This window comes from Cibotium barometz, chromosome 22, assembly GCF_041138505.1.
Source record: "Cibotium barometz isolate CiBa-2024 chromosome 22, ASM4113850v1, whole genome shotgun sequence".
In the NCBI taxonomy this organism is placed as follows: Eukaryota; Viridiplantae; Streptophyta; class Polypodiopsida; order Cyatheales; family Cibotiaceae; genus Cibotium; species Cibotium barometz.
The window spans coordinates 47,085,883-47,109,876 of NC_141067.1; positions in this window are offsets into that span (position 1 = coordinate 47,085,883).

A 23,994-nucleotide genomic window follows, 5' to 3' on the forward strand; every position below is an offset into this window, starting at 1 on the left:
CTCTCACCTTTTCAGATTCTCTTTTATAGCCTCTTGCTAAGGGCTTATTCCCGCACACACCCTATTCACTTGTAGTATATTTCAACAAAGCTCCTCATCTGTAAGATTCTTCCCCCAGCTTTCGAGGTATACAGGAGTAAGAACCTCCCTTTTTGATCTTATAATTATTCTCTCTCTAAAATAAAAGAAAGATTCTGTTTTAAAAAAAAGGAAGAACCTTTCCCTAGAATACTTCTCAGGAGTTCCACCAGTTTTAAGGATTCAGAACAATGAGTTCAGAAGTGAGAATCGATGTTTTGGATATCAAGGTTTTGGTCTTCATTCGAGTACGGCCCAAAAGAAGTTCTTTATCTCTTGGGAAATATAAGAAGTTATCCCCCAGATATTGTGGACCAAAGAAAGTAGGTAACTTAGCCTACAAACTTTTATCTCCTCATCTCAAAGTTCTTAAGCCTTCTATAGAAATATGTGCCAAACCCAAATCATGGAAAGACGGTAAAACTTCAGTGGCAAGTTACCGTTGGCTTCTAAGTTACGCTAGCTCCTTCCTTTATATAAGTCGTAACTTTTACTCGCTCACAGTAATCTTACTCCCATCGATCTCCTTTCTTTCTTAATCTCCTTCATGGCTTGGCAACAGGAATTAGTTTTATCCATGATGATTTCTCACCTTCAAGACACAAGCGAGTCTGTGAAGAAGGATTTTATAGAACAGTATGAGCACTCACTTTTCCCTCACTTGGGAACTTCTGTAGCTCAGATCAAATGGCGGACCTATCAAGACATAACTAGGGTAACACCCTGGGGTCAGCAGCACTTTCGTAACAATGTCCACTTGGCCATGGTTATTGAAGCTTTGGGTTTAGGTCCCCGATACTACTGCGTCATGAGATCAAGGCATCTTGGGTTTTCTGAGCGGGTCTTCTTACTGGCGTGTTTTCATCCTCATGATGAGAAGATATGCCTTTACCCTGTTTTTGGCTTGCCCCTGAGAGGTCCTTTTGTTAGATCACCTCATACCACTGAGATAGGTGCGGTAATAACCAATAGAACTATTCCCATAAATGAGTTACCTTATACGTGCATAGCTTGTGAGTGCTGCTTTTATGACCATATGATGGACGAGCTTATGGAAGTGTAAAGAGTTCTTCTATCTTTACTGTATATAGTTCGAGAATGAATAAAGTTTAAATCTTGTTCTTATCTTGAATCTTGCTCTCTTTGAGATTTTTCTTGGTGGTCAATCTTGATTAAAATTTTTCTCTAAGTCTCATATTCGTGCATCTTGCGAAATTACCCTAGTTTGCGAGATGAGGACATCTCACGTTTTTCAAGTGGAAGAGAATGTAAGATTCCTCCCCAGCCTCACAAAATGTCCAGCATATTCCCCTGTAATCAATCCCCCTTCAGAAATATAAAAACCTTAGTTCTAAATGTTTTAACCTAGAGAGAGAAAATATTCTAGAGAGAGAATATTCAGATTTTGAATATTTTTAGATAGAAAAATATCTCACCTTATTAAAATGAATTCCCCTGAAACAGAAATTCAGAAAGAATTTTCCAATGTGCAATTGGAATTAATTGGAAATAGGTATAAAGAACCTTAGTCTAAGGGTCTAGATTTTCAGAAATCTTTGGACTATGGTCCAATTAAGGTTCCTAGGGGCCAATAGGATCAATCCATGTGTAGGGAGGAGATAAATCCAATTTTGTAAAAGAAGATACCCAAAAATGAGTAAATGCTCACATAAGATGAAGAGTTGAAAATGTACAACGTTTATTAGTAAAAAACTATGAGCAATATTAAAAATATGAGATATTTTGGTTATAATGATTCCATTTTGACACCTAGGTAAGGAAGGTGAGTCCCTGCAATGCTCACATAAGATGAAGAGTTGAAAATGTACAAGGTTTAATAGTAAAAAACTATGAGTAATATAAAAATATGAGATATTTTGAGTGTAAGGATTCCATTTTTGACACATCAGTAAGGAAAAGGAGGGCCTTCAATGAGGTGCCTAAATCACATGCTTGAATGAGTTTTAAACTCATAAAAATTGAGATATTTCATCTCTCCTCTCTCCTCATTCAAGTCTAGTTCCAAAAAGTTAGCTTAACTAACCTAAAAATGGTCAAAAAGTGACCAAACTGACTTGGAAAATTCTAGAATCACTTGGTTTGGTTAGGAGCTCAATTTTTCCTATAAATAGAAGCCTCCCCTTGTTGAAAAAAATATAGTGTCTTATGCATTGATACTCTACTCCACCTAAGCCAAGAACTGTGAATTCTTTAATAATTCACTAGTTTTTGACACTTCCCTCTTTCTTTAATCTCCATTGGTGGCTCCATCAACATACTAAACCAATTGATTAGTTGGGGGCCTCTACCACCGTGAACAAAGAATCAACCAATTTGTAAGGTAAGTATAGTGAATTTTGATTTTTCTATAATTTCTCAATGTTTCTCTCTTCTCAACCCCTCTCAAGCTTGAGAAGTTTAATTGGTATGGTTTTTGAATGCTATTGAAGTTAATTGATTAATGATAGAAAAGAATTACATTAATTTCTATTTATGTTTAAATCTAATGGTTTTTTTCTCTCTCTTACTTAAGAAATGGTCATACTCATGACCCACTCTCAATCCAAATGAAGCTTTTCATAAAGCTTTTTCTTAATCCAAGATTAATCTATGCTTAAGAACAAATTAATGGTTTTCTTATCTATGCTTTTAGTTTATGTATTCCATGATTATTTTTGATTCAATCCATTAAGGGTTAATGATCTAATTAGGGATCATTCTAATCATTCCCTTAAAGATAAGCCTTATCTTTTTAAATAATTGAGATTTATCAATTATAGTAGCGGAGCTATGGTAAAATTTTATAAAAATTTACACATAAAATAATTTCATTCAAAGCATGAAAAGAGGATTTTCTACCATATTCTAGGAATTATCATCCTAGATTAATTGAAAGAAATTCATTAGAATCATGAGAAAATTGAATTTTTATATTATGCATAAAGGATAATTTTTTATATCAAAAGTATTACTTTTATCATTTTTATTTTATGCATAGAAGTATGCATAATGGATAAATTTTTATATCAAAAGTTTTACTTTTATCATTTTTATTTTCATGCATAGAAGTATGCATAATGGATAAAATTTTATATCAAAAGTGTTACTTTTAGCATAATTAAATTTCATGCATAGAGGTATGCATAAAAGATAAATATTTTATTATAAAAGTGTTACCTATAACATAATTGAATTTCATGCATAGAGGTATGCATAAAAGATAAATATTTTATTATAAAAGTGTTACTTTTAACATAATTGAATTTCATGCATAGAGGTATACATAAAAGATAAATATTTTATTATAAAAGTGTTACTTTTAACATAATTGAATTTCATGCATAGAGGTATGCATAAAAGATAAATATTTAGTTATAAAAGTGTTACTTTTAACATAATTGAATTTCATACATAGAGGTATGCATAAAAGATGAATATTTTATTATTTTATTATAAAACTGTAAAGAAAAAAATGATTATTTTATTAATATAAGTTATTTTCATCATATTAAATTTCGTGCATAGAAATGAAAAAAATTTATTATTTTATTATAAAAATATTACAAAAAATAATTATTTTATTATAAAAGTGTTACTTTTATCACAATTGAAATTCTTGCATAGAGGTATGCATAAAGGATGAGTTAGGATGTGATAAGATGAGTTAAGATGTGATAAGAGGTGTATGAGATGTGATAAGAGGTGTATAAGATGTGATAAGATGAGATAAGATGCATATGAGATGAGTTAGGATGTGATAAGAGGTGTATGAGATGTGATAAGAGATGTATGAGATGTGATAAGATGAGTTAAGATGTGATAAGAGGTGTATGAGATGTGATAAGATGAGATAAGATGTATATGAGATGAGTTAGGATGTGATAAGAGGAGTTAGGAGGTGATAAGAGGTGTATGAGATGTGATAAGATGAGATCAGATGCACATGAGATGAGTTAGGATGTGATAAGATGAGTTAAGATGTGATAAGAAGTGTATGAGATGTGATAAGATGAGATAAGATGTATATGAGATGAGTTAGGATGTGATAAGATGAGTTAAGATGTGATAAGATGTGTATGGAATGAGATAAGAAGTGTATGTGAGAGAGAATCTTTCTTTTAAACAGAATCTTTCTTTTATTTTAGAGAGAGAATAATTATAAGATCAGAAAGGGAGATTCTTACTCCTGTATACCTCTAAGGCTGGGGGAGGAATCTTACATTCTACCCCACTTAAAAGGTGCAAGATGTCCTCATCTCGCAAGTAGAGGACAACTTTTTTCCTTAATATCCAATTTATTCTGGGGTTCCTTATATTCCGGTCAACCCAACAGAATATGGGGATAAATATCCCTTATATAGAATTCATCATTAAATAACAATTCATTCAGATCATATCATTCATATCTTTAACACGATAATGGTCCATTAGACCGAAAATTTCCTTCTAAACATTCCTCCACGGAATTTAAGTTAAGCAAATTCTCAATTTGTCATCCCTTAACTTGATCTACCGTCTCAAGTATTAACAGTAGCAATTTGACAACATAATCCACTAATCTCATAGTGATTTGCTGAATCATTTTCATCATTTATCATTACAGGGACTCGTCCCAATCATCCACATTGTGGTTTCGCTCAGCTTATTACATTTCAACCCATTTTCAAGGATCATCATTTTTCAATCAGAATCCAAATCAATTCATCAGTTCTCAAACAGAATTAAAAATCATATCAACCACATTCAAAATCATCATCTGGATAGCATTAACGCTTATAATTTCAAGTCTTAGATTTACTCGTATATACTGTCGGTAAAGAGCTGCAGTTATACCCTCGGTATATACGGATAGTCATGATACTCGAAACTATAAGGTAAATACCATCATGTCTAGGTCTCAAGCAAGTCAGGGTTCCATACAATTGCGGTACTTCCAATTGAAGACCCAATTACTAATTTACGAATTCAATTTGAATTAACAATTTGTATGAATTATATCAAACAATTACAACCTTTTTGTGCGTCTTGATAAACTTTTGACATAATTTGCTCCTCAGTTGATCTTATTGGAGATCTATGACTTAAGTCTGATAAATAGATTTTTCTTTATCAGCAGATCGTCCGCCGTAAACAATCATTTATACAACAGAAAATTTTTCTCCGAAAAACTTTTTTTATTTATTTATATAAAAGTTGCATTATGTACATAGAGCAGTTCGGCTCCAGAACTCAAAATCTCCTCGGGAAACGCATATGATGACGGTATTGGGCCATAGCCATGCCCTGATACAAACGTCCACTTACTGACAAGGGAGCTATTATATTCCATTTAGGAATAAAACAACTAAGAAGTCTGTAGACTTGGCATGCAAGCCTGAAATTTCGAGGCGTTGAATGATATAAAATGATGCCACGTACGATTTTCAGCTTTAACAAAATCATAGCCAATGAGAGGTTCTCCCACAGCATTGCACGGCGGTCGCAAGAGGCGTGGACATATTGCCCTGCAAACCACTTATGCTGAATTCTCTCCGCTGCGTTAGGAAAATATATGTAAGATCCCTATTCCCACCGAGCAACGGATTCGGGGTACTGGCAGCGGAAGTAGCGCTTCTCGCGTGGGACAGGGGTCCCACACTCGGGGCCTCGCCCACAGATATCCGGATAAGAGACTAATCCGTCGGTTGTTCCAAAACCGAACCCGAAAAAACTTTCTTAACCGGAAGCACGGGCGATTCCACCAGGATAACTTTTTACTCTAACGTAGTCAAGATCATTTCTGATCGAGATGATCCAATTACATTTATAAGATACTTAGTCAGTTCAAGGAAGAAACTTGCACTTGGATCATTGGGATCAACGCTTTTTTCCCCATTCAAGAGGCACAGCCGTTGATTCCTATCCATAGAACAGTTACTGTCCGGGATTTTTTTTTTCTATCGTAAAAACAAAAGTTTGAGTCTCGATTTACGGATCCATCAGTCCAGCCTAACCCCATCCAATCCCATGGGTTAGCCAACCGCCCAACCACTGTAGTGATGGGATCCAATTAAAAATTTGGTTAGGTTTTGTCCCGGGTACCAAGGAAAAGAGTTCCAAGGCCCCCTAGCCGGATGTTCATGCAAAATGAAACTAGTCACACCACTCACACACCCAATATGAAATTACCTTTTTCAACCAGATTCAACCAGTTTAAAACAATCCTTTAATAAAACCATAGTATCATTGATCACCATCTTCCACTTTATCCAATTGATTCTTAATTTCCCATCATTCCTTCATCAGAGTATCTATGGCATCATTGGCAACTAGAACGCTCAGGAGCCGTTTCGATAGTTCCTAGCCCATAATACTTGGCAATATAATCACTTAACAAGATGGACTCTTGTTGAAGATCAGCAAGATCAACCAACAGATCCATATAAGGAGCCATGGACTCATCCATTGAAGACCAGCAAGGTCAATCAACCAGATCCATGCTCGATTTCAGAAAACAACTCCAACTCTGTTCCAATATCTTCCTCGACGCACGCGTGGGTATCCTAGGCGACCCAGAGCCCGAGCACCATATGGTCAGCACCCTCTAGGATCCTTCGCAGGTAACCTAGCGCTTCACGCATAGGCCGCTTCCTTGGCCCCTCATCCACCGTACCGGAAGCTCACCATTTTAATCGCACCGAGGCTGGTCAAGACCTCGGCCGACCTTGCTACGCGAGACGTCCTTCATTGACTCCCCGTCAGCAGTTGCAACTTTCTCATCACGACCTTAATCACAAGACGGTCAAAATGCTCCCCCCAGCATTCTTGACATAAAACAATCATTTACAAACAGCATTTACAAACAGCATTTACAAACAGTTTACAATACAATTTCTATTTTAACTTTCATTTTTCCACATTATCCCTCCTCAATCTACATTACTTATTCCATATTCCATTTATATGTATACTCATCCCATCACATCATTTCCATCTCATCACTTCAGATTCCCTCACATCACAATCGTATATTCACATCCATACATCCACAACTATATGCGTACATTCACATCTACATGCATACATCTACATCCCTATGCATACATCCACATCCACATTCACATTCACCTCCATACATCTACATCTACATGCATACATCCACTCCACATTCACATCCACATCTATACATCTACATCTACATGCATACATCCACCTCTACATCCACATCTACGTCTATACACCTACATCTACATGCATACATCCCCATCCACATCCACATCTACATCTATACATCTACATCTACATGTATACATATACATCTCCATTCACAACTACATCTACATGCATACATCCATATCTCCATTCCCATCTACATCTATACATCTACATCTACATGCATCCATCCACCTCCACCTCCACATCTACATCTATACATCTACATCTACATGTATACATCCACATCTCCATTCACATCTACATCTATACCTCTACATCTACATGCATCCATCCACATCTCCATTTACATCCTCATCTACACATCTATTTCTACATGCATACATCCACGTCCCATGCATACATCCACCTCCACATTCACACTCACATCCATACATCTACATCTACATGCAACATCCACATCTCCATGCATAATAAAATTCTTTTAATTAATCTAGGATGATAGTTCCTAGAATATGGTAGGAATTCCTCTTTTTATACTTTGAATGAATTTATTTTATGCGTAATTTCTATAAAAATTTTGCCATAGCTCCGCTACTATGACTGATAAATCTCAATTTTTTTTCTAAGGGATAAAGCTCATTATTAAAGAAATAATTAGAATGGTCTCTAATTGGATCATCAATCCATAATGGTCTCTAATTGGATCATTAAGAAAACAATTAGAATGGTCTCTAATTGGGTCATCAATCCATAATGGATTGAATCATCAATGTGCATAAACTAAAAGCATAGCAAAAAGCCATTAATTTGGCCTCAAGCATAGCTTAATCTTGGATTAAGGAAAGGCTTTATGAAAAGCTTCATTTGGATTGAGAATGGTTCATGAGTATGACCATTTCTTGAGTGAGAGAGAGAAATTACATAAAAACCATTAGAATTTAAACATAAATGGAAATTAACTTCTATAGCATTTATTAAATTATGTAACTCTTCACTACTATTCACCAATTAACTTCAATAGCATTTAAAAAACCATACCAATTAAACTTCTCAAGCTTGAGAGGGGTTGAGAAGAGAGAATCATTGAGTAATTATAGAAAAGATCAAAATTCAATATACTTACCTTATAATTTGCTTGATTCTTTATTCACGGTAGAGGCCCCCAACCAATCAATTGGTTTAGTATGTTGATGGAGCCACCAATGGGGATTGAAGAAGGAGAGAAGTATCAAAAACTAGTGAATTATTAAAGAATTCACAGTTCTTGGCTTAGGTAGAGTAGGGTAACAATGCATAAGACACTCTATATTTTGGCTTAGGTGGAGTAGAGTAACAAAGCATAAGACACTATCTATTTTGGCTTAGGTGGAGTAGAGTAACAAAGCATAAGACACTATCTATTTTGGCTTAGGTGGAGTAGAGTAACAAAGCATAAGACACTATATTTTTTTCAACAAGGGGAGGCTTCTATTTATAGGAAAATTTGAGCTCCTAACCAAACAAACTGATTCTAGAATTTTCCAAGTCAGTTTGGTCACTTTTTGACCATTTTTAGGTCAGTTAAGCTAACTTTTTGGAACTAGACTTGAATGAGGAGAGAGGAGAGATAAAATATCTCAATTTTTATGAGTTTAAAATTTATTCAAGCATGTGAAATATGCACCTCCTTTAAAGAATTCCCCTTCCTTACATATGTGTCAAAATTTTATTGCTCATAGCTTTTTACTAATAAACCTTGTACATTTTCAACTCTTCATCTTATGTGAATTATGCACCTCCTTTAAAGAACTCCTCTTCCTTACATGTGTCATAGTTTTTTTACTAATAAACCTTGTACATTTTCAACTCTTCATCTTATGTGAAATATGCACCTCCTTTAAAGAACTCCCCTTCCTTACATATGTGTTTATTTACTAATAAACCTTGTACATTTTCAACTCTTCATCTTATGTGAGCATTTACTCATTTTTGGATACCTAAAATATCTCATATTTTTAATATTGCTCATAGTTTTTTACTAATAAACCTTGTACATTTTCAACTCTTCATCTTATGTGAAATATGCACCTCCTTTAAAGAACTCCTCTTCCTTACATATGTGTCATAGTTTTTTTTTTATACTAATAAACCTTGTACATTTTCAACTCTTCATCTTATGTGAGCATCTACTCATTTTTGGGTATCTTCTTTTTCAAATTGGATTTATCTCCTCCCTACACATGGATTGATGCTATTGGTCCATAGGAACCTTAATTGGACCATAATCTAAAAATTTTTAAAAATCTAGACCCTTAGACTAAGGTTCTTTATACCTATTTCCAATTAATTCCAATTGCACATTGGAAAATTCTTTTTGAATTTCTGTTCAGGGAAACTTATTTTAATAAGATAAGTTATTTTTCTATCCAAAAATATTCATAATCTGAATATTCTCTCTCTAGAATAATTTTCTCTCTCTAGGCTAAAATAGTTAGAAACAAGGTCTTTATATTTCTAAAGAGTGATTGATTACAGGGGAAGATACTAGATATCAAAAAAAAGGGGTTGGGGGAGGAATCTTACATATATGTTATACTAAAAGCAAAAATCTATAGTTTTGATTAGAACTCACCTTGTCAGGAGTCCACCTAATTTATAAATGGCATTCCGAGCTTTGGCTTCTCCGCACCCATCAATTGATATTGGAAGTACGAACTAGTGCAATAAATTTTTGAAAACAATAAAAGATCAATATAGAATTCACACAACATAAACTGAGGATAGCCAAAAAATTAGATATAGTTATGCAGGTACCATCTTATGTCAATCATGTGATTTGAGACTATACAATTGATGCTCACCCATATTTCTTGTTATTGTAAATGCACCCTTTAATGAGTGAATTACACTAGTTGGTATATAAAAAGATGAAATTTAATTCTTGACATTCTTTTTCTCTTGCCTTATCAACCTCCATGATGGCATCTTTGGTAAAACCACCTTGTTGTTGAATACCCTTGGCCATGCATTTTGCATGCATTCGATATCCTCTAGGTCATCTTTTATTGCATGGATGTCTTTTTTATATCAATTAGATGGTCCCAAATAATTGATGCCACATTCTTAAAAACGTGCATCGGATCCAAAAGATGATTTATTCTTAACTCTATCCAATATGGTATATGATAGAAGATTGAGTACCTTTTCATGCCCACTTGTGCTATGATGGGAGTCACTCTCCATCTTTGATCCCACTCTCCATCTCTCCACCTTCCCTCAATGGCATTGTAGGAGGCAAATGCCACATGGCTTCCCACTCTTCACCTCTCATCACAATCGGCGGAGAAACCTTGGATGGAGCATAATTAGGGTGGTTTGGATGAAGAAATCAATGATGTTCATCATACACCACTTTCTTTAGTGCATGTGCTTGTTTGGATTCAAGTGATGGACCACAAATTTGACATGCACTATATCTTGCAGTTGTGAGACCTATGAAAATGGCATGTAAGAATTGAAAGTTAATAGACATTACAATACATTAGAGTTATAAATGAATCATTTGTGCAATCTTATATAAGAATCAATTTATGCCTACAACATACCTGACACTCCGTATAGCCCAAAAAATCCTACATAGTCCATATTAAGATACCCTTGACCATTGCATTGCAGCATGAAATTGGACGAGAAACATCATGCACCCTTATGCCTCTCCATACTTTATCAACCTCTCCATACTTTCTCGGGCTCAAGGTATACATCCATATTCTTTACCTTGTGCTTCTCGGGCATAAGAAGTGCAAGCATCACGTGACCCTTCTTGATGGACATCCATGGAGGAATATTATAATTCACAACAACAATGGAGTTGAATTTTCAGCAATGTGATGGGCTATGGTGGATTAAATGCAAGAATCAACATGATTAGAAAGTAATTAAAAAGTGATTAAAAAGTGATTAAACCAAGATTAGTGTACAATTAATATAATAGCATAATGTAAGCATGGATACTAAAAAACTAGCAAATTCTCATTAGGCCAATGCCTCAATTTAAAGCTTTTACATCCACAAGGTTCAAAGCACCCATTCCCCAAAACCACTGATTTCTCCTTGATTTGTGTCACCTCCCCTACATTTGGGGGAACCTTTTCATACCCCTATATTCACTCATGCTACCCTTGATTCTGTCATATCCAGTAGATTCTTCTCACCTTTTCACTACTACCCACTCAATTATGGACTCCCTTTTACAATCTCTAGCTAAGGGCTTGTTCCCACACACACCCATTCACTTGCATATTTCAACATCTCCCCTCAAGTGAATAATTCTAGCACACCTGGACCCTATACCAAGTTTCCCTCTTACTTGGTAGCCCACAAACCAGTGCCTCAAGTCCCTAACTCATAGTCCTTGACACTCTCTCTCTATTTGTCCAAGGCTACTACAAGTGCCCGTAACTTTGACTAAAGTGCTCACACATACATCTACCACATGGCCTACATCATCGGTGGATCAAAGGTGTTTTTACTCTATTGGGGAAAGGTTACATTGGGTTGTGGGGTTTCTCTCTTTCTCTCTCAGAATATGTTGTGACTCCTCTTCCTTAAGAGTCTCCATGAAGTTTGTCAATGCTGATACTTCTTCATTTGGTTTATTGTAGCAGTCTCTAGCCATGTGTTCTAGCCTCCCACAGTTATGGCAAGTGAAGGTCCTTCCTCCTCCTCTGCCCCTTCCTCCTTCTGGTCCTCGTGCGAGGCCTCCATGAGTGTAGAGTGATTTCTTCTCTCCAGTTGTTGGTCCAATCCTTTCTTCTCTTTGACCTTGTTCTCTTGCTCTAGTAGAGTTCCTTCTATCTCATGTAACTTCAAATCTGGTACATTCTTTAAGGTTGCCACAATGTTCTCATCCTCTCCCTTGTCCACACTCTTTAGAAGCAGTGCTAGTGCCTCGTCATATTCTACTTTCTTCCCAATGGCTATAAGTTGTTGTTTGATGCTTTTGTATTTGTTCAAGTGTGTGGCTAGAGGTTCACTTTCCTTTATGTCAATTATCAGATTTATCTTTGAATTCTTGGCTTGAGTGCCGAATAATTTGTTAAGTTCATCCCATGCATCTTTAGCTTGTTGTATCCCCGCAATGTGGTGTGAATGATTTCATCATTTAAGCTAAGTGCAGTGAGTACTAATGCTTTCTCATTTTTGCTCTTCCACTCATCCTTCATATGCTCCTCTAGACATTCATCTCTTCCCTCCACTACCCCCCATAGATTCTTCCACATGAGCAAATACATGGTTTTTGCTTGCCATGTATGGAATTGCTCCCTGTTGAATTTAGCTACTTCTTGTGCAATGCTCATGATAATGTGAAGAAGTCCTTACCTCTTGATCCAATTCAAGATTCAAGGATAGTGTCTACCCTTTTACAACTCCAATTTGGTGTTTAATGATGATTACAACAAGTTTACAAGTATGAATATACCAAAAATTTCATAAAGCCAAGGATAGTTGGTTTTGTACTGAATGGTTGGGACATCAAACCAACTTCAAATTGTAATCTAAAGTGATAGAGATCTATATCAGATACCCAATGGTAAGTTGGAACCATCAATTGCATCAAATTTCAGTGATAATTAGTGTTAATTAATCATTAATTTGTGAGATTAATCTCTTATTTTGTGTGCAAAAAATAAAGTGTATGGGGAGGCTAGATTTGATGCCTTGGAGTTCATATGACCTCAAATCCTTTTAAGGGAATCAATATCACTTATTCTAGTAGTAGCGGATCAAGCCCAAAAACATAAGATTTGACCAAATAATGAATGCTTAATCTCTGTTTTACCAAAGTCACTTGCAAATTTGATCTAGATCTTGAAATAGCTTCTTCTTAACAAATTTCAAAGTTCTGAGGGCACAAGCGTGTTCAGCACACCCAAAAGCCCCTTGGGCTAGCTCCAATGGTTCCAATTCAAGGTCGTGATTTTGTAAATTTTCTCAAAAACATGGCACCAGCAAATCGACGTTTCCTGGCTACATTCATCGTCGGCGGTTTGAGCTTCTGAGGTACCATGCCTAGGTGCCCAGATGTAGGATCCCTATTCCCACTGAGCAATGGATTCAGGATACTGGCAGCGGAAGTAGCACTTCTCGCGCGGGACAGGGGTCCCACATTCGGGGCCTCACCCACGGATAGCCGGATAAGAGACTAATCCGTCGGTTGTTCCAAAACCGAACCCGAAAAAACTTCCTTTACCGGAAAGCACGGGCGATTCCACCAGGATAACTTTTTACTCTAACGTAGTCAAGATCATTTCTGATCGAGCTGATCCAATTACATCTATAAGATGCTTGGTCAGATCAAGGAAGAAACTTGCACTTGGATCATTGGGATCAACGCTTTTTTCCCCATTCAAGAGGCACAGCCATTGATTCCTATCCATAGAACAATTACTGTCCAGGATTTATTTTATCTTTCGTAAAAACAAAAGTTTGAGTCTCGATTTACGGATCCATCAGTCCAGCCTAACCCCATCCGATCCCATGGGTTAGCCAACCGCCCAACCACTGTAGTGATGGGATCCAATTAAGAATTTGGTTAGGTTTTGTCCCGGGTACCAAGGAAAAGAGTTCCAAGGCCCCCTAGCCGGATGTTCATGCAAAAATAAAACTAGTCACACCACTCACACACCCAATATGAAATTGCCTTTTCACAGATTTGACCAGTTTAAAACAATCCTTTAATAAAACCATAGTATCACTGATCACAATCTTCCAATTTATCCGGTTGATTCTTAATTTTCCCATCATTCCTTCATCAGAGTATCTATGGCATCATTGGCAACTAGGACGCTCACCACCTGTCCACTCAGGGGCAGTTTCCTAGTTCCTAACCCATAATACTCGGCAATATAATCACTTATCAAGATGGAATCTCGTTGAAGATCAGCAAGATCAACCAACAGATCCATATATAAAGAGCCATGGACTCATCCATTGAAGACCAGCAAGGTCAATCAACCAGATCCATGCCCGATTTCAGAAAACAACTCTTACTTCTTGTTCCAATATCTTCCTCGATGCACGCGTGGGTATCCTAGGCGACCTAGAGCCCGAGCACCGTATGGTCAGCACCCTCTAGGATCCTTCGCAGGTGACCTAGCGCTTCACTCATAGGCCGCTTCCTTGGCCCCTCATCCACCGTACCAGAAGCTCACCATTTTAATCGCACACCGAGGCTGGTCAAGACCTTGGCCGACCTTGCTATGCGAGACGTCCTCCATTGACTCTCCGTCTCAGCAGTTGCAACTTTATCAGTTAGGTCTCCACGACCTTAATCACAAGATGGTCAAAATGCTTCCCCAGCATTCTTGACATAAAATAGTCATTTACAAACAGCATTTACAAACAGTTTACAAATACAGTTTCTATATTAACTCTCATTTTTCCACATTATCCCTCATCAACCCACATTACTTATTCCACATTCCATTTATATGTGTACTCATCCAATCACATCATTTTCCATCAACCCACATTACTTATTCCACATTCCATTTATATGTGTACTCATCCAATCACATCATTTTCCATCTCCTCACTTCAGATTCCTTCACATCACATATCTTATATTCACACCTATACATATATCCACATCTACATCCACATTCACATCCATACATCCACCTCTATATGCATACATTCATATCTACATGCATACATCCATAACTCCATGCATACATCCACATCCACATTCACCTTCACCTTCACATCCATACATCCACATCTACATCCATACATCTATTTTCACATTCACCTCCATACATCTACATCTACATGCATACATCCACCTCCACATTCACATCCACATCTATACATCTACATCTACATGCATACATCCACCTGCACATTCACATCCACATCTATACATCTACATCTACATGCATACATCCACATCTCCATTCACATCCACATCTATACATCTACATCTACATGCATACATCCACATCTCCAATCACATCCACATCTATACATCTACATCTACATGCATACATCCACATCTCCAATCACATCCACATCTATACATCTACATCTCCATGCATACATCCACATCCACATTCACACTCACATCCATACATCTACATCTACATGCAGACATCCACATCTCCATCCATAATAAAATTCTTTTAATTACGTAAGCAGCACAGGAAGAGGGCTTACGAGCCAAGATATGCCCAGGATCGCCCTATAAAGGTGGTTGGAATAGGCCATAAGACATCTGGACTGGAGGATCCGAACTTAGAGGCAATCTGGATACACATTTTTTTGCATAACAACAACTATGGGCAGCATGCCCTCAGGGATATCCACATCTCTTTGCACAATGTACACTACCACTTAATCCTTGTAGAGGAACACAAGTGTCATCTTTGGGACATGGAGGCAATATTTTTCCACTTTCTCCTGCTTGCCTTGTAAGTTTGTCACACGCATCCCACACTTGGATGCCATGTGGACATATCTATATAGAAGGTACAAGACCTTAAGTGGAAATTGGTCCCATGTGAGCCCCCCAGTCAGAGACAAGTCACCTAGGGTTACACTCTAAGCATCAAAGGTCAAGTGTAAAAAGTCTTGTACAATGGTCTTGGCCAGGTGCACATTGTCCTACACTATTGTTTAACTTGTAGCCAAGTACCAGGCACTTAGTGTCATGTGCATGATCAATGCCATGGACAATTCTCTGGTGCTGATCCAGAAGAGGCAGCCATATAAAAATTGAACCATATAAGAACCAGAAATTGGAGCAAGAAGGGTTGTTTGGTAGTATTTGTCTTATGGAAGAGGTTGTCGGCTGCCAGAATGGACTGATGCTGCATGAAGGATGATGTTAGAGTTGTGTCGGCTGTTGTTGCAGGCGCTCCAAAGGACAAGGCCGCAGTGGCTACTAATGATCGAAGAAGACCACCAGTCGGACAACGTTTAAGGCAGTTATTTCCCAGTCAGGCAGCGCTGAAGTGTTTTATGGTTGTGGAACTGGCAGTAGTCGAGCAGATGGCCAAGCCTTAGAGAGGGCCTATAAAAGGGGGCCATGTGCTCATTATTAGAACCATTCAATCCTCTAGGGATTGGGTCAGTAGGAGTCCCATAGGGGGACATAATTTTGGGTGTTATCACCTTTTCTTCAAGGCAGCCTAGGGCTATAGACAAGTACCTTTTTGTACTATAGTAATATACTGAATTTTTCAGCACATCTCTCTCTCTCTCTACTCTCTCTACATATCTGTGATGTGTTATCTTTGTCACAAAATATTCTTGAATTCTATCCCCATTAAAGTATTGATTCTATTTATTAAGCTTTTACATGTTACAAATAGTAACCTCTTCCTTTGGAATGAAGACTAATACTCAAAATTTATTATGTCCTTTTGGATCCCATCCTTTTACACATAAAAAAAGTGCATTGACATAGTAAGATCAAAATGGTAAGAGAAAGGCCTTATTTCTATCCTTATATATATAGTATCCAGTGAGGTTTTGTCTAGTTAGTTGCTATGATAGAGAGCAAAGATATTAGATACATTCTTAATCTTCACACACAACTTTGCATAATATGTTTACTGATAATTGAGCTCTTTGTTTTCCTTTTGTGAAAAACCAAAGATTTTCATGGTTATATAAATAATTAATATTCACCCATCTGAGTAAGTTGTGAGTTTTCTAAGTGTAGACAGAGGCTACAAAATCAATTCATAACTATTCTAGACTGTTAGTAGTCCCAAAATTAACAAATATGCTCCTCCATTTGAGGACATTAATAAGTGTCATGCAAAGGCACTATAAAAGTTGTACATTATGAGATATTGTCCACCCAAGGCCTCAGTTAAGTAAGTTTTGGGCACCCAAATGTGAATAAGTGCCAATTGTATATTGTCCACTAGTGGGCTTTTCTTTTGCCTTGGTGATTCATGTATATCATGGCTCCACAAGAAGCAGCCTATAGTGGCCACATCTATCTGTGAAGCCGAGGGTAACTTTTACCGCTACAGTTGAGTGTGTGTGACTCAAACGTCTTATGGGGATGATTTGGGTGTTGGACAGTCATCTAGCACTACGATTTTCACTGACGCTGTGAGGTGAAAAAAAGAACTACCTCTATAGCCCTTCACCTCGCAAACTTGGAATCACACACACGAACGGGGGCACCACCAGCCACCGGCTGGAACACTCTCTCACCATGCACCACCCACCCACACCATAAGGACAGCTCAAAACCCCAGTAAACAGATGATTATCCAGCAAAAAACATACAAATCACCAACCATGTACAACTCAGCAAATACACCAAAGACCAGGACTCTGGCCAGGATTTACTGCCAAGGGAATACATCCTTGCGTCTGACAACCAAGCCTCTATCTCCCGGTCTCTGCACTCTCTAGAGGGCGCCCCACCAGCAACCCTTCTCTCTTCACAGCTGTAGCCCGGCTACTCTCTGTCCAGCTGCTACCTGCCAAGTGTCGTAGGCGAGCCGCCCCACTGTCTCCAGCCACACATCAGCACCTCTACGGCTTCCAACTCTGCACTGTGTTCTAGGCTCTCTCTCGTCAGCATCCAGGCTCTAGTTACAATCATCGCCGACACAAAACCAGCTACTCTCTCTTCAGAAGGCACCCACACCAGCTAACCCTCAACCCAGCAGCTCCCACTCTCTGTGTATCGAGACCAGCAGCTTCGCCAACCACAGAGCCTGTCAGCTCGTCAGCTCCTCTCGCTCTTCACACTGCAGCTCCCTCTTTCTCTTGTATCCAGCCAAAGCCACATCTTCAGTCCCTGCTAACAGCCCAACTGTCTTTGCCTGTCTCCACTTCCCTGTACACTACTCCCCAGTTGCCACCACGGCTCCTTTCTCACACGACCCACACCAGCCCGTCAGTTCACTTGCAGAGCCCCCAAGTAAAACCACTAGGCGGCCATCTTCTTCTTCTCCACGCGTCTCTGTCTCTGCAGCTGCACTCCAGAGTCCCAGTAGTTTGACCCAGCTTTCACAGCAGCGTCTCCTAGCTCTCTTTGCTCTTTGCTGCCCCCACGGCTCCTTCTTTAGAGCCGGCACCTCTTCACACTGTAAGATTCCTCCCCCAACCCCCTTTTTGATGTCTAGTATCTTCCCCTGTAATCAATCCCTCTTCAGAAATATAAAGACCTTGTTTCTAACTGTTTTAACCTAGAGAGAGAAAATATTCTAGAGAGAGAATATTCAGATTTTGAATATTTTTGGATAGAAAAATATCTCATATAATTAAGATGAATTCCCCTGAAACAAAAATTCAAAAAGAATTTTCAAATGTGCAATTGGAATTAATTGGAAATAGGTATAAAGAACCTTAGTCTAAGGGTCTAGATTTTCAGAAATCTTTAGACTATGGTCCAATTAAGGTTCCTATGGGCCAATAGCATCAATACATGTGTAGGGAGGAGATAAATCCAATTTGTAAAAAGAAGATACCCAAAAATGAGTAAATGCTCACATAAGGTGAAGAGTTGAAAATGTACAAGGTTTATTAGTAAAAAACTATGAGCAATATTAAAAATATGAGATATTTTGGGTATCCAAAAATGAGTAAATGCTCACATAAGATGAAGAGTTGAAAATGTACAAGGTTTATTAGTAAAAAAAACACATATGTAAGGAAGGGGAGTTCTTTAAAGGAGGTGCATATTTCACATAAGATGAAGAGTTGAAAATGTACAAGGTTTATTAGTAAAAAAAAACTATGACACATATGTAAGGAAGAGGAGTTCTTTAAAGGAGGTGCATATTTCACATAAGATGAAGAGTTGAAAATGTACAAGGTTTATTAGTAAAAAACTATGAGCAATATTAAAAATATGAGATATTTTGGGTATCCAAAAATGAGTAAATGCTCACATAAGATGAAGAGTTGAAAATGTACAAGGTTTATTAGTAAAAAAAAAACACATATGTAAGGAAGGGGAGTTCTTTAAAGGAGGTGCATATTTCACATAAGATGAAGAGTTGAAAATGTACAAGGTTTATTAGTAAAAAAAAACTATGACACATATGTAAGGAAGACGAGTTCTTTAAAGGAGGTGCATATTTCACATGCTTGAATGAGTTTTAAACTCATAAAAATTGAGATATTTCATCTCTCCTCTCTCCTCATTCAAGTCTAGTTCCAAAAAGTTAGCTTAACTGACCTAAAAATGGTCAAAAAGTGACCTAACTGACTTGGAAAATTCTAGAATCAGTTTATTTGGTTAGGAGCTCAAATTTTCCTATAAATAGAAGCCTCCCCTTGTTGAAAAAAATATAATGTCTTATGCATTGTTACTCTACTCTACCTAAGCCAAGAACTGTGAATTCTTTAATAATTCACTAGTTTTTGATACTTCTCTCTTTCTTCAATCCCCATTGGTGGCTCCATCAACATACTAAACCAATTGATTGGTTGGGGGCCTCTACCGTGAACAAAGAATCAAGCAAATTATAAGATAAGTATAGTGAATTATGATCTTTTCTATAATTTCTCAATGATTCTCTCTTCTCAACCCCTCTCAAGCTTGAGAAGCTTAATTGGTATGGTTTTTGAAATACTGTTGAAGTTAATTAATTAATGATAGTAAAGAATTACATAAAATTCTATTTATATTTAATTCTAATGGTTTTTCTCTCTTTCTCACTTAAGAAATGGTCATACTCATGACCCTCTTCAATCCAAATGCAGCTTTTCATAAGGCTTTTCCTTAATCCAAGATTAAGCTATGCTTGAGGCCAAATTAATGGCTTTTTTCTATGCTTTTGGTTTATGTATATTGATGATTCAATCCATTATGGATTGATGATCCAATTAGAGACCATTCTAATTATTTTCTTAATGATCCAATTAGAGACCATTATGGATTGATGATCCAATTAGAGACCATTCTAATTATTTTCTTAATGATCCAATTAGAGACCATTATGGATTGATGATCCAATTAGAGACCATTCTAATTATTTCTTTAATAATGAGCCTTATCCCTTAGAAAAAAATTGAGATTTATCAGTCATAGTAGCGGAGCTATGGCAAAATTTTTATAGAAATTACGCATAAAATAATTTCATTCAAAGCATAAAAAGAGGACTTCCTACCATATTCTAGGAACTATCATCCTAGATTAATTAAAAGAATATTATTATGCATGGAGATATGGATGTTTGCATGTAGATGTAGAGGTATGGATGTGAGTGTGAATGTGGAGGTGGATGTATGCATGGAGATGTGGATGTATGCATGTAGAAATAGATGTGTAGATGAGGATGTAAATGGAGATGTGGATGGATGCATGTAGAAGTAGATGTATAGATGTAGATGTGAATGGAGATGTGGATGTATACATGTAGATGTAGATGTATAGATGTAGATGTGGATGTGGAGGTGGATGGATGCATGTAGATGTAGGTGTATAGATGTAGATGTGGATGTGGAGGTGGATGGATGCATGTAGAAGTAGATGTATAGATGTAGATGTGAATGGAGATGTGGATGTATACATGTAGATGTAGATGTGGATGTGGAGGTGGATGGATGCATGTAGATGTAGGTGTAAAGATGTAGATGTGAATGGAGATGTGGATGTATGCATGTAGATGTAGGTGTATAGATGTAGATGTGGATGTAGAGGTGGATGTATGCATGTAGATGTAGATGTATAGATGTGGATGTGAATGTGGAGGTGGATGTATGCATGTAGATGTAGATGTATGGAGGTGAATGTGAATGTGGATGTGGATGTATGCATAGAGATGTGGATGTATGCATGTAGATGTGATTGTACGCATATAGATGTGGATGTATGGATGTGAATGTGCATGTAGATGTGGATGTATGGATGTGGATGCATGGGATGTGAAGGAATCTGAAGTGATGAGATGGAAAATGATGTGATGGGATGAGTACACATATAACTGGAATGTGGAATAAGCAATGTGGATTGATGAGGGATAATGTGGAAAAATGAGAGTTAATATAGAAACTGTATTTTGTGACTGTTTGTAAATGATTGTTTTATGTCAAGATTGCTGGGAAAGCATTGTGACCATCTTGTAATTAAGGTCGTGGAGACCTAACTGAAAAAGTTGCAACTGCTGACGGAGAGTCAATGAAGGAGTCTCGCGTAGCAAGGTCGGCCGAGGTCTTGACCAGCCTCGGTGCGATTAAAATGGTGAGCTTCCGGTACGGTGGATGAGGGACCAAGGAAGCGGCCTATGAGTGAAGCGCTAGGTCACCTGCGAAGGATCCTAGAGGGTGCTGACCATACGGTGCTCGGGCTCTGGGTCGCCTAGGATACCCACGCGTGCGTCGAGGAAGATATTGGAACAAAGTTGGAGTTGTTTTCTGAAATCGGGCATGGATCTGGTTGATTGACCTTGCTGGTCTTCAATGGATGAGTCCATGGCTCTTTATATGGATCTGTTGGTTGATCTTGCTGATCTTCAACGAGAGTCCATCTTGATAAGTGATTATATTGCCGAGTATTATGGGCTAGGGATTAGGAAACGGCCCCTGAGTGGATAGGTGGTGAGCGTCCTAGTTGCCAATGATGCCATAGATACTCTGATGAAGGAATGATGGAAAAATTAAGAATCAACTGGATAAATTGGAAGATGGTGATCAGTGATACTATGGTTTTATTAAAGGATTGTTTTAAACTGGTTGAGTCTGTGAAAAGGCAATTTCATATTGGGTGTGTGAGTGGTGTGACTAGTTTTATTTTGCATGAACATCCGGCTAGGGGGCCTTGGAACTCTTTTCCTTGGTACCCGGGACAAAACCTAACCAAATTACTAATTGGATCCCATCACTACAGTGGTTGGGCGGTTGGCTAACCCATGGGATCGGATGGGGTTAGGCTGGACTGATGGATCCGTAAATCGAGACTCAAACTTTTGTTTTTACGATAGATAAAATAAATCCCGGACAGTAACTGTTCTATGGATAGGAATCAACGGCTGTGCCTCTTCAATGGGGAAAAAAGCGTTCATCCCAATGATCCAAGTGCAAGTTTCTTCCTTGATCTGACCAAGTATCTTATAGATGCAATTGGATCAGCTCGATCAGAAATGATCTTGACTACATTAGAGTAAAAAGTTATCCTGGTGGAATCGCGCGTGCTTTTCGGTAAAGGAAGTTTTTTCGAGTTCGGTTTTGGAACAATCGACGGATTAGTCTCTTATCCGGATATCCGTGGGGGTGAGGCCCCGAATGTGGGACCCCTGTCCCACACGCGAGAAGTGCTACTTCCGCTGCCAGTATCTTGAATCCGTTGCTCGGTGGGAACAGGGATCTCACAGTTGGTATCAGAGCATTTGGTTAATAAAGATCAACTGAGAAGACAAATATGTCAAAAATTTATCATGAAACACAAAAAGGTAAAATTGTGTGATATAATTCATACAATTTGATATTCAAACTGAAATTCATAATTTGGTAATTGGTTCTTCAGATGGAAGTACCGCAATTATATAGAATCCCTGACTTGCTTGAGGCCTAGACATGATAGTATTTACCTTATAATTCCAAGGGCCGTGACTACTCGTATATACCGAGAGTATACTGCAGCTCTTTACTGACAGTATATACGAGTAAATCTAAGACTTGAAATTATAAGCGTTAATGCTATCCAGATGATGATTTTTAATTCTCTTTGAGAATTGATGAATTGATTTGGATTCTGATTGAAAATGCTGATTGAAAAATGTTGATTTTTAAAAATTAGTTGAAATATAATGAAACCACAATGAGGGAGAATGGGACGAGTCCCTGTGATGATATTCATAACTAGAATGATGATAGCGAATTCAGCAAATCACTATGAGATTAGTGGGTTGTGCTGTCAGATTGCTACTGTTAATACTTGACCGGTAGATCAAGTTAAGGGATGTCAAATTGAGAACTTGCTTGACTGAAATTTCCGTGGAGGAATGTTCCGAAGGAAACTTTGCGGTCTAATGGACCATTATCATGTTAAAGATATGAATGATATGATCTGAATGAATTGTTATTTAATGATGAGTTCTATAATATAAGGGATATTTATCCCAGTGTTCTGTTGGGTTGACCAGAATATAAGGAACCCCAGAATAAAATTGGATCTTAAGAAAAAGAGCTGTCCTCTACCTTGCGAGATGAGGACATCTCGCACTTTTTTAAGTGGGGTAGAATGTAAGATTCCTCCCCAGCCTTCGAGGTATACAGGAGTAAGAATCTCCCTTTCTGATCTTATAATTATTCCCTCTCTAAATTAAAAGAAAGTTTCTGTTTAAAAAAGGAAGACCCTTTCCCTAGAATACTTCTCAGGAGTCCCACCTGTTTTAAGGATTTAGAACAATGAGTTCAGAAGTGAGAATCGGTGTTTTGGATACCAAGGTTTTGGTTTTCATTCAAGTACGGCCCAAAAGAAGTTCTTTATCTCTTAGGGAGTATAAGAAGTTATTCCCCAGATATTGTGACCCTTATATCTGAATTCAATGAAAGTAGGTGACTTCGCCTACAAGCTTCTTTTATCTCCTCATCTCAAATATCTTAATGCCTTCTATAGAAAAATGTGTCAAACACAAATCATGGAAAGACGGTAAAACTTCAGTGGCAAGTTACCGTTGGCTTCTAGGTTACGCTAGCTCCTTCCTTTATTTAAGTCGTAACTTTACTTGTCGCTCACAGTAATCTTACTCCCATCAATCTCCTTTCTTTCTTAATCTCCTTCATGGCATGGCAACATGAATT